This window comes from Phoxinus phoxinus (genome assembly GCF_949152265.1).
Source record: "Phoxinus phoxinus genome assembly, chromosome: 13".
NCBI classification, from domain to species: domain Eukaryota; kingdom Metazoa; phylum Chordata; class Actinopteri; order Cypriniformes; family Leuciscidae; genus Phoxinus; species Phoxinus phoxinus.
In genome coordinates, this window is record NC_136888.1 from 26,693,728 (window position 1) to 26,708,241 (window position 14,514).

Here is a 14,514-nt window from a genome sequence, read left to right on the forward strand (position 1 = left end):
AGTGGCCCACATATAATGCTGCAAATGTGGGCCAGTTATCTTAAAACATATCTGGGCCAGTTTTGGCAAAGATATGGCACAGTGAGCACTGGCTCATCTGGATGTGAGCCAAAAGTGGCCCACATATAATGCAGCAAATGTGGGCCAGTTATCTTAAAACATATCTGGGCCAGTTTTGGCAAAGATGTGGCACAGTGGCACTGGCTCATCTGGATATGAGCCAAAAGTGGCCCACATATAATGCTGCAAATGTGGCCCAGTTATCTTAAAACATATCTGGGCCAGTTTTGGCAAAGATGTGGCACAGTGGCACTGGCTCATCTGGATATGAGCCAAAAGTGGCCCACATATGATGCTGCAAATGTGGCCCAGTTATCTTAAAACATATCTGGGCCAGTTTTGGCAAAGATGTGGCACAGTGGCACTGGCTCATCTGGATGTGAGCCAAAAGTGGCCCACATATAATGCTGCAAATGTGGGCCAGTTATCTTAAAACATATCTGGGCCAGTTTTGGCAAAGATATGGCACAGTGAGCACTGGCTCATCTGGATGTGAGCCAAAAGTGGCCCACATATAATGCTGCAAATGTGGGCCAGTTATCTTAAAACATATCTGGGCCAGTTTTGGCAAAGATATGGCACAGTGAGCACTGGCTCATCTGGATGTGAGCCAAAAGTGGCCCACATATAATGCTGCAAATGTGGCCCAGTTATCTTAAAACATATCTGGGCCAGTTTGGGCAAAGATGTGGCACAGTGAGCACTGGCTCATCTGGATGTGAGCCAAAAGTGGCCCACATATAATGCTGCAAATGTGGGCCAGTTATCTTAAAACATATCTGGGCCAGTTTGGGCAAAGATGTGGCACAGTGAGCACTGGCTCATGTGGATGTGAACCAAAAGTGGCCCACAAATAATGCTGCAAATGTGGGCCAGTTATCTTAAAACATATCTGGGCCAGTTTTGGCAAAGATATGGCACAGTGAGCACTGGCTCATCTGGATGTGAGCCAAAAGTGGCCCACATATAATGCTGCAAATGTGGCCCAGTTATCTTAAAACATATCTGGGCCAGTTTTGGCAAATATGTGGCACAGTGAGCACTGGCTCATCTGGATGTGAGCCAAAAGTGTCCCACATATAATGCTGCAAATGTGGCCCAGTTATCTTAAAACATATCTGGGCCAGTTTGGGCAAAGATGTGGCACAGTGAGCACTGGCTCATCTGGATGTGAGCCAAAAGTGGCCCACATATAATGCTGCAAATGTGGGCCAGTTATCTTAAAATATATCTGGGCCAGTTTTGGCAAAGATATGGCACAGTGAGCACTGGCTCATCTGGATATGAGCCAAAAGTGGCCCACATATAATGCTGCAAATGTGGCCCAGTTATCTTAAAACATATCTGGGCCAGTTTTGGCAAAGATATGGCACAGTGGCACTGGCTCACCTGGATGTGAGCCAAAAGTGGCCCACATATAATGCTGCAAATGTGGCCCAGTTATCTTAAAACATATCTGGGCCAGTTTTGGCAAAGATGTGGCACAGTGAGCACTGGCTCATCTGGATGTGAGCTAAAAGTGGCCCACATATAATGCTGCAAATGTGGGCCAGTTATCTTAAAACATATCTGGGCCAGTTTTGGCAAAGATATGGCACAGTGAGCACTGGCTCATCTGGATGTGAGCTAAAAGTGGCCCACAAATAATGCTGCAAATGTGGCCCAGTTATCTTAAAACATATCTGGGCCAGTTTTGGCAAAGATGTGGCACAGTGAGCACTGGCTCATCTGGATGTGAGCTAAAAGTGGCCCACATATAATGCTGCAAATGTGGGCCAGTTATCTTAAAACATATCTGGGCCAGTTTTGGCAAAGATATGGCACAGTGGCACTGGCTCATCTGTATGTGAGCCAAAAGTGGCCCACAAATAATGCTGCAAATGTGGGCCAGTTATCTTAAAACATATCTGGGCCAGTTTTGGCAAAGATATGGCACAGTGAGCACTGGCTCATCTGGATGTGAGCTAAAAGTGGCCCACATATAATGCTGCAAATGTGGGCCAGTTATCTTAAAACATATCTGGGCCAGTTTTGGCAAAGATGTGGCACGGTGAGCACTGGCTCATTTGGATGTGTGCCAAAAGTGGCCCACATATAATGCTGCAAATGTGGGCCAGTTATCTTAAAACATATCTGGGCCAGTTTTGGCAAAGATATGGCACAGTGAGCACTGGCTCATCTGGATGTGAGCTAAAAGTGGCCCACATATAATGCTGCAAATGTGGGCCAGTTATCTTAAAACATATCTGGGCCAGTTTTGGCAAAGATGTGGCACGGTGAGCACTGGCTCATTTGGATGTGTGCCAAAAGTGGCCCACATATAATGCTGCAAATGTGGGCCAGTTATCTTAAAACATATCTGGGCCAGTTTTGGCAAAGATATGGCACAGTGGCACTAGCTAGCTCATCTGGATGTGAGCCAAAAGTGGCCCACATATAATGCTGCAAATGTGGGCCAGTTATCTTAAAACATATCTGGGCCAGTTTTGGCAAAGATGTGGCACAGTGGCACTGGCTCATCTGGATATGAGCCAAAAGTGGCCCACATATAATGCTGCAAATGTGGACCAGTTATCTTAAAACATATCTGGGGTAGTTTTGGCAAAGATATGGCACAGTGAGCACTGGCTCATCTGGATGTGAGCCAAAAGTGTCCCACATATAATGCAGCAAATGTGGGCCAGTTATCTTAAAACATATCTGGGCCAGTTTAGGCAAAGATATGGCACAGTGAGCACTGGCTCATCTGGATGGGAACCAAAAGTGGTCCGTCCATTCATGGCTTGGATGCAACACTTCTGACAATGGCTAATTTAGCTTAAAAAGGAAAGAGTTTGAAACTGTAATGGCCTGGATATTTTTGAAACAACATTTTAACAATATTTTTAGTATGGATGCAGCAGACACTTAGGCTGGATGTACATGTACTTACATCTATGACATATATGCTATTGCTGACATATGTTTTGTAGGTAGAGTGTCTAGAAAAGTTTAAGTGTCTAGGTTCAAACTTATGAGTTTTTATGGTTTTGGGATGTGCAAGAAGATACTTTAGTTGCTGTTTGTGCAAAGCTTGGGGCACAATGATTTTGCCAAGTACATGTTCCTGTATCAAAATATTTTTTTCATCTTGGAACAACAGTCTGTCCATAAAAATAGTCCTAACCCTAAAAATAGTCCTAACCCTAAAAATAGTCCTAACCCTAACCCTAACCCTAAACCTACAATCAGAGGGAAATGATAATAACACTGATCTAGAAGCATGGTTACTTGTAAGCCTAAACTTGACATAACTGCAAACTTCAAATCTAATTGGTCGAGTTGAATGCTGTTCCAGGATCAACAAAGATGTTGAGCCAGGAACATGTTGTTGCCTACTCGGTGAAACCTTGCTTATCTCTAACTTCATCTAACTTCTAGAGCAGACCCAGACAAACTTCCAATGGGGCCTCAGGCTCAAGATGACTTAAAATGATGACAAAACTAAAACCATCAAAAATCAAGATATTTCTTATTATTTGGCTATTTTTATAACAAATGTATGGGATTTGTTGTGGAGAATATAAGGGGACATTGAAGTCAAAAAGGTTGCGATTCACGGTTCCTGAAACATGTTAAATATTTTTTTATATTTTTAATATTTTAACATTTAATAAAACATTTTCTTTTTATATTTTATATATATATATATTAAAATAAAACAAATATTATATTTTATTATTTTAAAATAAAAAATATTTTATTTAAAATAAATAAACCTTTAATTGTTTTTACATTTCTGGCTAAATATAATTGACATTTATACACCTGTCATATTCAGGCTATAAATAATCTTTCTTAAAAAAAAAATAATACTAATTGACAATTGATATAAGAGTAAACGAACGACAAATCAGCAGAAGCAGCTATGATAAAATAATATTATTATAACTTTTTCAACCATGACAATTCATGACAAAATTGTCCCACTTTTTTGCTTCGGCTTACTACTTACTACTACTAGATCTCTATTTTGTATAAATAAAATATTTACTGCATCTGTAGTTGTCTGTGAAAAAAAAAAAAAAAAAAAAATCTAACTGACGATTTGACGGCCCTTTAAATTTAAACGTAGCCGGAAAGCGCGAAAAAGGCGCTCAAACGTCAGAAGATTGTCAGTTGGAGGGAGGACGGACTGCAAAAAGTCAAGGTAAGATCGATATGTTTCTTTTTGTTAGCGATTGCTTCGTTATATCCAGTTGGAGTCCGCATGTTGTGTGATAGAGTTGATGGAATAATTTATATTCGAAGTTACATTATTTTGGCAGTTCAACTCTAAGCTAACGTTACTTGAATGCGAAATGAACAAGTAAAGAATAATTGCGTCGTGGCCGTTACACCTCGGGTGTGCATTATTTTTATAATAATTCAACGGCCTGGAGTCAATTATTCCGCTTATACTACAGTTACCACATCTCGAAATATTGTTCAGATGATGTATTTCAAGACGTTTGTAAAGTTTTTGTCATTAAAACGCTCTTGTATGTAGGACTAATTCCTTGCGCATCTAAACCCATGCTCCGTTGCTAATTCCAGAACGTCATTTTAGAGTTAGCGGAGGTTTGAGCGGCTGATAGCAGAGTAATGCTGGACACACTTAACGACTAGAAACATTATCTGACTGTGACTGAACGCGCTGAATACGCGCGCATGATCAGTCATAAGTATCAAATTACATTCACGGCCTTACAGTAAGTGTGTCCCCGGCTTTATGCAGTTATTAATGCAGTTATGAGAGAGAGAGAGAAATGTGCGTCAATATTATTATTTATTTATTAATTGAATTCGTTTTAATTAATTCGTTCATTCTTTTTTTCTATTAGTGACAGATGGCCTAATAAATGAAACACAAAGCCCTTTTAACAAGTATAGGCCTTTCAATAATTATTTATTTGTTAGGCTAAGGCTATATTATCTGCAATAATTACAAAAACTCGTGCAGCAGGACTATCAATTTATTTAAATATTCAGTTTAATTTTCTATTGATTATATTATATATGACTGTTCTTCATTTATTTAAATTAAATTTAAAGTTTTTCTTGTTATGAATTGTATCCTATTTTCCGTTATTACAGTTAACTACGCAAAGTGATATGGAACTGTAATGAGGTCAAGACCTGCCGGAACTACTTTAGCTGTGCGGTTCCCTGAAAATAATTGCACACCGTAGAACGTTTGTCAACCAATCAGATTTAAGCATTCAACGGCCCTAGACCTCAAGGACACTGCAACTTCACCTTGTAAGTTGAATATGGAACTGCATCAGTGATAGAGTGGCAGGCCTACAGTAGAAAACAGGTTAAGAAAGCAAGTATCCAAAAATGAGACTTTTCTAAATGCCAACTAAGCGTGAAGTGATATAATGTTAGGGCTGCACGATTATGGCCAAAATGATAATCACGATTATTTTTGATCAATATTGAGATCACGATTAATTATCACGATTATTTGTTGATTTGAACCAAAACACATTTTTGTCACATAGGCCAATTATACATACCTGCTTTCACATCCATATTGTGCTACATTTCCTGCTAATGTACAAATATGTGCAGCAAAATAAAATAGGTTCTCTTATTCACCAAAATTCAGTGCATCTCCTTAAAGAATAAATACAAATAAATCATTTATTATTATTTTATATTGTATTTATAATATTTTATATACATTGTATTTATAATTAATATTAGGATAGACTACCGGTACCTATTATTACATGGCTTGGTTAAATTCTAATGTAGAATGCGGTCTGTTATTTCTTGATAACAGAACTTAGTTCTTTAACGGAAGCAATACAATCGTTTTTAAATCAATAAACTCATTTTTAAATCAATATTTTGTGTCAAATTATTGATTTATTTGTAGGTAGCCATGTAAGTGGGATCCCGATGTCGGTGAATAAAATTCAGAGTCATTGTTATTTGAAAAGTCTCTTGTTATTTGAAGTCGCTCGCGCGCAGACACCCTCGGTCTCTCTCGCGCACTATTGCTCGCGCACAGACACCCTCGGTCTCTCTCGTCCAGTTCGCTTCGCTTTTGTCCAGTCCGGCAAAACATTCTAGTTTCTATATCTAGAAACTAAGCTGCGCGGTGCAGGGAACAACTCTGATTATTGGCTCATTAAGCCACGTGATCAGACAGTGGTTTACTCGTGATCGTGATTAAAATTTTATTAATTGACTGTGCAGCCCTATATAATGTATTTTTAATTTTCTTCTGAATTGGGTAACTGTGAGTAGTGTTAATATAAAACATGTATCCATGGCTTTTAAATGATCTTTTTTAGATTACTGCATTGAGCTTCATTGGAGGAGTTGACAGCGTTTGGCGGGTTATGGGGCACTGTATTACCAACTCCCTTGGCAAACAACTCAACTGGCGTGGCATCAATGGCAAAACAGCTTTCCACAGACTCCAGCTGAAAGATGTAATTACTGGTAAGTGATACATTTCACTATCTTCAGTCTAATAAGTCCATTCTCTACTTCTTGCATGCTTGATGCATATTAATGCTCAGATTACGAAATTATTAAAAAAGGTTGATTAAAAAAAAGTAAACAGTAAAGCACTTGTACTGCTCTGCCCTGGCAAGGGTATGGCAGCCAGCAGTTTATCACTAAAAGCTTAATTGTGGAAACAATCCCAAACATTGCTGTCCATCCCCACACATACTGTATGGAACTCTCATACAATGAGAAACTGATGCAACAGGCAATGGATATATCCATATTACCTGTTGCATCCCTTATGAAAAAGTATAGGCTAGTTTAAATAAATATATACTTTAAGTTTATTTTATGAAGTATTCTCAAGTAATGTTCAAGTACAGTTGTGGTCAGACTTAACGGCACCCCTGGTAAATATGATCAAAAATAGCTGTAAAAAATAAATCTGGATTGTTTATCTTTTTGATCTTTTATTTTTTAAAAATCTCAAAAATCTAACCTTTCATTGAAGTAAAATAATTGAAAGTGGGGGGTAAATCACATTATGAAATAAATGCTTTTCTCCAAAACACGCTGGCCATAATGATCTTTTGCAAAGATAACAGCTCTGAGTTTTCTTCTATAATGCCTGACGAGTTTGGAGAACAACTAAAAAGAGATCAGAGACCATTCCTCCTTACAGAATCTCTCCAGATCCTTCAGATTCACAAGTTCATGCTGATGCTGCTTCTCTTCAGTTCACCCCACTCATTTTCTATAGGGTTCAGTTTAGGGGACTGGGACGGTCATGGCAGAAGCTCAGTGACCCATTTTTATGTTGATTTTTATGTTTGTTTTGGACCGTTGTGTTGGAAGATCCAACCACGACCCATAATAAGATTTATACTTGGGTATAAATCTGATTGGTTTATTTCACGTTACGCCCAAACCACATGAATAATGAAGCTACTTCAGACCAACCCATTTTAGGTTTGCGTCGGACGCAAGAGTCGTTTATCCCGCCGGTATAATAGCGTCAGCGGCCGGGATCCGCCCACAAAGTTACTTGCGTTTCGCGTTTGATACTTGCGTTTCAGATATGCTGGAGTTTTTTTTTGGTGGAGCGAGGATGATATTTCTTGAAGCTCTCCCAAAACAACATGTTTTTTGATGTAGGGGTTGTTTGATATATTTGTTTAGGCTTTCTGACCCCCAAGACTCAAGTAATCTCTGCAATTCTCCATCTGTGATCCTTGAAGACTCTTTGGTCACTCAAACTCTCCTCCTCACCGTACATTAAGGTAATATAGACACACGTCCTCTTCCTGGCAGATTCGTAACATCTTTAGTTGATTAACTTCTTAATTATTGTCCTGATGGTCAAAATGGGGATTGTCAATTCTTTTGCTACTTTCTTAGAGTCACTTTCTATTTTGTGAAGCTCAACAATCTTTTGATGCACATCAGAACTATATTCTTTGGTTTGACTCATTGTGATGAATGATTAAGGGAATTTGGCCTCTGTGTTTCCTCCTATTTAAACTCCTGTGAAACAAGAAGTCATAACTGGACAATTCTATGTTCACCATGGTGTGCTAAAAAAGGTATAATGGAAATATACTTCTGAGATATTTTACTCGTTAAAAAAAATCTAGGGGTACCAATAATTTCATAATCCATAATCCATTTTCTGACGCAGTCCGATTTTCCTAGCAGGTGTCAAACTTGTTCCTTTTGGGCATCTGGAAGCAAAGAGTGTCCTTGGCCATGGCCAAAATGTTCTTTACATTGGCGCTGACAAACTATGCACTTGGCTTGTGGGCCCTAATTGGGTCCCAAGATTTTAAAGGTTGTGTAATCCATCCTTGCATTTACAAATGTTATCTTTTTTTAGGAACTGTCAGAAACAACAGACTGACAGCTGCGGCCACTGATCAAGAGATAGAATCATTTATTAAAAAATGGCTTCATCTTGCAAGTGACCGAGACGGAGGGAGAAGAGAAAGAGAGAAACGAAGGAGGGTCCAAGACACCTGTAAGTCAGTTACATTGTGTTTTTGCTATATGTGTATAATACCATGGTCTGTCTGAATACTTGATTTTGATTGGCTGCAAGGTGTGCATTAAAACATTTGTAACACTTTACAAGTTAACATTAGTTAACTACTTTAGTTAACATGAGGCCAGAACCATTCTTCTACAGCATTTATTAATCTTAGTTAATGTTAATTGTGATGCTTACTAACCCATTATTAAAATCAATAGCTGTATTTGTTAACATTAGTTGATGCACTGTAAACTAACATGAACAAACAATGATTGACTAACATTAAGAAAGCTTAATAAATAATGTAGTTCATGTTAGTTAATACTAGTTAATACATTAACTAATGTTAACAAATAAGACTAGTGTTACCAAACCGTTTAATGCACTGGTAGTTCCAGTCCATTTATTCACCATTCAGTATTAATGTGCTGCTTTCATTAAAGCACATAGAGAGCTGTTTTTAAAGTTTTTAAAACTTGCAGCTTCACTATTAGTAAAAAGTAAAAACAAATTATTTGTTTTTTTTTTTATTTAATTTGGCTTCTAAATAGTTGTGCGTGTGTGTTTGTTTTGTATTTCAACACTATTGTATAATCAGCGTTCTGTTACTGAGTCAACAGTTTTTATCATTTGTGTATCCAATTAAGGCTTGCAAGATTGCCATGACGAAGGTGGGCCCAGTCAAGGAGATAATGATGACCAAAGCTACTGGAAACATGTTTTATTTTTATTTAGTTTCTACAATGCTTTCTATGCACATATTTTGTGTTTGTTTATTTTTTTTATATATATATATTTTTAGATTGCTTTCCAGTTTTGAAAATGTAAACTTGCAGTGGGTTGTTCTTTGGCAATATTAATAAATGATGCAAATGTTTTCAGAAATGTGTTTGGATTGTAACTTACCTTAACATAAAGAGGGGCCATATCTCTTTACTGTATGTTTGATATTGTTGATGCAGAGTTCACTTAGTGCGCGTGCACACACAAACACACACAGTTATGGTTTATTTAGTTAATTCTTGGCTAACATGTGACTGAACAAATGTCCTGCTTGTGGACCAGATCTGGCAAACAGGAGTGCATTGCAAAAGTGCCACCATTCCATGCTGCTTTGGCCCACGTGAGGAATGTTGGGAAAGACCAGGGTTTGTGTAAAAATCAACTGTTGCCAGGTGTGGTTTATTTGGTTTGTTGTTGGTTACATGTGGCATTGCTAAGGCTTTCTTATGGCCCAAATGTGGAAAACAGGAGCGGGTCGCACAATTGCCAACATTCCATGTGGTATGTGGGCCAGAGTAAGGTATCAGATCTGAGCCAGAATTAAAATTAACTATGTCACACATTTGTTTTGTTTAAGGTTGACATGCGGCATTGCTATGGCTTATCTGTGGCCCATATCTGGAAAACAGGAGCGGGCCGTCCAAGTGCCATCATTCTCATCTGGCCCACATAGCGCGTGGAATGATGGCATTTGGGCGGTCTGCTCCTGTTTGCCAGATTTGGGCCACAATTAAGCCATAGCAATGCCGCATGTCAGCCGTAAACAAAACAAATGAAGCAGAACTGGGCCACATCTAACCCAGACACCAAAATTGCTGTGGCCCAGATCCAGCCCACACTTGACACTTCCATCTGGCCCACATACCGCGTGGAAAGATGGCACTTGGGCGGTCCACTCCTGTTTGCCAGATTTGGGCCACAATTAAGCCATAGCAATGCCGCATGTCAGCCGTAAACAAAACAAATGAAGCAGAACTGGGCCACATCTAACCCAGACACCAAAATTGCTGTGGCCCAGTTCTGGCCCACACTTGACACTTTCATCTGGCCCACATACCGCGTGGAATGATGGCACTTGGGCGGTCCGCTCCTGTTTGCCAGATTTGGGCCACAATTAAGCCATAGCAATGCCGCATGTCAGCCGTAAACAAAACAAATGAAGCAGAACTGGGCCACATCTAACCCAGACACCAAAATTGCTGTGGCCCAGTTCTGGCCCACACTTGACACTTTCATCTGGCCCACATACCGCGTGGAATGATGGCACTTGGGCGGTCCGCTCCTGTTTGCCAGATTTGGGCCACAATTAAGCCATAGCAATGCCGCATGTCAGCCGTAAACAAAACAAATGAAGCAGAACTGGGCCACATCTGGCCCAGACACCAAAATTGCTGTGGCCCAGTTCTGGCCCACACTTGACACTTTCATCTGGCCCACATACCGCGTGGAATGATGGCACTTGGGCGGTCCGCTCCTGTTTGCCAGATTTGGGCCACAATTAAGCCATAGCAATGCCGCATGTCAGCCGTAAACAAAACAAATGAAGCAGAACTGGGCCACATCTGGCCCAGACACCAAAATTGCTATGGCCCAGATCTGGCCCACACTTGACACTTTCATCTGGCCCACATACCGCGTGGAATGATGGCACTTGGGCGGTCCACTCCTGTTTGCCAGATTTGGGCCACAATTAAGCCATAGCAATGCCGCATGTCAGCCGTAAACAAAACAAATGAAGCAGAACTGGGCCACATCTGGCCCAGACACCAAAATTGCTCTGGCCCAGATCTGGCCCACACTTGACACTTTCATCTGGCCCACATACCGCGTGGAATGATGGCACTTGGGCGGTCCGCTCCTGTTTGCCAGATTTGGGCCACAATTAAGCCATAGCAATGCCGCATGTCAGCCGTAAACAAAACAAATGAAGCAGAACTGGGCCACATCTGGCCCAGACACCAAAATTGCTGTGGCCCAGTTCTGGCCCACACTTGACACTTTCATCTGGCCCACATACCGCGTGGAATGATGGCACTTGGGCGGTCCGCTCCTGTTTGCCAGATTTGGGCCACAATTAAGCCATAGCAATGCCGCATGTCAGCCGTAAACAAAACAAATGAAGCAGAACTGGGCCACATCTGGCCCAGACACCAATATTGTTGTGGCCCAGTTCCGGCCCACACTTGACACTTCACGGGGTATTTGGGCCAGATGGAAGTGTCAAGTGTGGGCCAGATCTGGGCCACAGCAATTTTGGTGTCTGGGCCAGATGTGGCCCAGTTCTGCTTCATTTGTTTTGTTTACGGCTGACATGCGGCATTGCTATGGCTTAATTGTGGCCCAAATCTGGCAAACAGGAGCGGACCGCCCAAGTGCCATCATTCCACGCGGTATGTGGGCCAGATGAAAGTGTCAAGTGTGGGCCGGAACTGGGCCAGAGCAATTTTGCTATCTGGGTTTAAGTTTGACCTCATAATTTTGAATCAAAATGTCATAACTCAACCGTTTAGAAAAATCGGGCTGCACATGTACAGTGTGCATCCTAGCGTATGTGTAAAAAGTGAAGTACATTTGGACTTAGATTTAAGATATAACATACTTATTAGTTTATTTTCAAGTAAATTAAGACAAGATGACAGACTTACGTTTTATGAAAATAGGAAAACAAAAATTCATTTAACATGTAATAACCCCATGAACTGTCATTTACAATGATTCAAAGCCTCATTATCATAAAATCATCCTAACATTTTTAGGGTCATTTTTATCATAATTATCATTGTAAATCACTTTGGAATATTTACATTTTTAGGTTAAAATGAATCATTAAAAAGATTAATCGTTAAAAGAAAATCCAGAATCATGCAGCTCTACTGCTTATACTGTACATGATATATACTGGATTGTCTGACTTCCCAAAACCAATTGTTTTCCAAGAAGACAAAGGCACTTAAATAGATAGTACATAAAAAAAAAATCCATCCTCATGCCGTTCCAAACCTTTGTATCTAATGTGAAACATATTAGAATATTTTTTTTTAGAAAGTTTCGTAACCAAACAGTTTCAGTTCCAAATGGGAACCAAAACATTAAATCCAAAGTCTGCATTCTGATCAGTCAGATTTCATGCAGGTACTTTTTCTTTTTTATGAGATATATAGTGTGCTCAAAATTGTCTGGAACTGTGTCTGAATATGTTCTTTTTTTTTACTCCTTGTATCTTCCTTCTATAGTGAACTGTGTGACATTCACTGTGTAGTGAACAAATCAGCAGTTTTGCACACAATATATGCATGAATGCATAAAATGTAGATTATGTTCTGGTCAGCAGAATGGTGTAGTAGACATCAGCAGAGGCTAAATTCCAGTTTTCCGGTCGTCTCTTTCTAATCTGACAGCTTGTTGTATGAGAGACTTTTAGAACCACGCTGATGCTAAAATCATTACAATGAGGATTCACTGAAACTTAACAATCTGAACAAACAATTCCTATTTCATCAACATAACAATCAGGCCTAAAGATCGGATGTGAAGCCAAATTGGATTTGTGTGCAGTGTGAAAGCAGCGTGTGATTAAAAACCTTTTCCGAGCATACATCATCCAGTTCGGCCAGAGGCAACACAGACACTCAAACACACACACACACACACACACACACATGCTCACTGCATTCCCTCAGCACATCGTCCAGCTGTTATATAAGACCCTGTTTGGCTGTGAGCTCTCCATGCGCACTAAACACAGAGGTAATAATGCATAATACGTTTTTACACTCTCTCTCTCCCTTTCTTAACCCACTCACATGCTTCGTCTGAGCCGATCTGATTTCAGAAAACACTCTCCGTAACCGCACACACAGCCGTCAACCCCTTTATGCCGTACATCCCTCAAATCTGTGGTTGCACTTCCTCCAAATTTAGATCCCAGTGGTTTTTTACTCATCCTCCGCTTTTGCATGCTGTCTCACTCCACCTCTTTCTCCCCTCCTACACTCTCTCTGGCTTCATGCGTGTAGTGTGTGTGCGTGTGTGTGTGTGTGTCAGTGTGTGCACGGGAGACTTGCGGCATTCTTCTGTGTACCAGGATAAAGCATGGTAAGCGCCGTCTTTCTCCTCTCTGAAGCGTCACTCTGTTTTGTTATACACGTGTCTGTTGTGGATGTGTGTGTGTGTGGGGTGTAAGTGAGTAGGGCTTCAGATAGACTCCGAGGGGGATCGTGGGACGGGGATTTCAGGGTGCAGCATGATCTACAGCGTAAGGTTTTGTAACAGCTGCAGTGGTCTGATGTGGTCGTACAGGATACAGTACTGTGGCTTTCTGAACGGAGGCTCCATTAGGTGCCACTGTTTGGAAGTGCTTACAGGGAGAATCGTGTTGTTTCCTTTATGACTTGTGCATATTTGTTTCTTTCTGTCGCTAACTATGCGTGTTTGCCTGTTGTGCAAGTGTGTGTATGCTTGTTTTTGTCGTTTGTGCATGTGTGCTCATGTTCATAGTGTGTGTGTGTGTGTTTGTTTGTGGGAGGGGGAATCTGTTATTTTACACACTTTGGATTTTCCGTTATAAAGACACAATTTTCTCAGAAGTTTTATAACAGACATTTCATGAATAAGTTCCAACACAATGTTATTGTAAAAAATATATAATGTAATGTCATTCAATATAATATAATGTAACGTAATGTATTGTGATGTAATGTAATATTAAGCAAAAGCAGGCTCTCTGATCGAATATTTAGGCTACATTTACATGACAACGGTGTACTAAAAAAACTAAGAAAAGCTACTAAAGCGTTTTTCGCATACAGACAAACAACATTGTAACTATATAAAACTACTGGCATAAAAACGCCAGTAGTTGGTGATTTGTATTTGTATACATATTTATTTATATACTGTAGTTGTATGCATTTGTATTTTAATAGTTTTTATATATGCATTTTATGTATTTTATACTCTCCACCTGTACTGTAGCTGTGTGTGGTGAGCGCACTGGCACCGGTGTCCTGTGGCTGCCGTCGCATACAAGTGGATGCTACACACTAGTGGTGGATGAGGAGAGATTCCCTGATATGATTGTAAAGCACAGCACTTTGGGTGTACAGTAGCACATATGAAAGCGCTATATAAATGCCTCATTATATTATATTATATTATAT

General features: G+C 40.0%; 1 protein-coding gene and 1 long non-coding RNA gene across 23 annotated transcripts in view; both read left to right on the forward strand.

Moving 5' to 3' along the window:
• gphna (gephyrin a) overlaps positions 1–14,514 on the forward strand; it is a 96,908-nt gene that overhangs the window by 50,450 nt on the left and 31,944 nt on the right. The gene's annotated exons all lie outside the window — the stretch shown is intronic.
• Positions 4,199–9,443, forward strand: LOC307009744. Of its 4 annotated transcripts, none has more exons than XR_013800101.1 (4): positions 4,199–4,249; positions 5,176–6,537; positions 7,726–8,560; positions 9,220–9,443. It is a non-coding gene; the product is annotated as an uncharacterized lncRNA (long non-coding RNA). The 4 variants fall into 4 exon arrangements; XR_013800103.1 differs by lacking the exon at positions 4,199–4,249 and having other exon boundaries at positions 5,026–6,537; positions 7,726–7,826; positions 8,420–8,560; XR_013800102.1 differs by lacking the exon at positions 4,199–4,249 and having other exon boundaries at positions 5,024–6,537.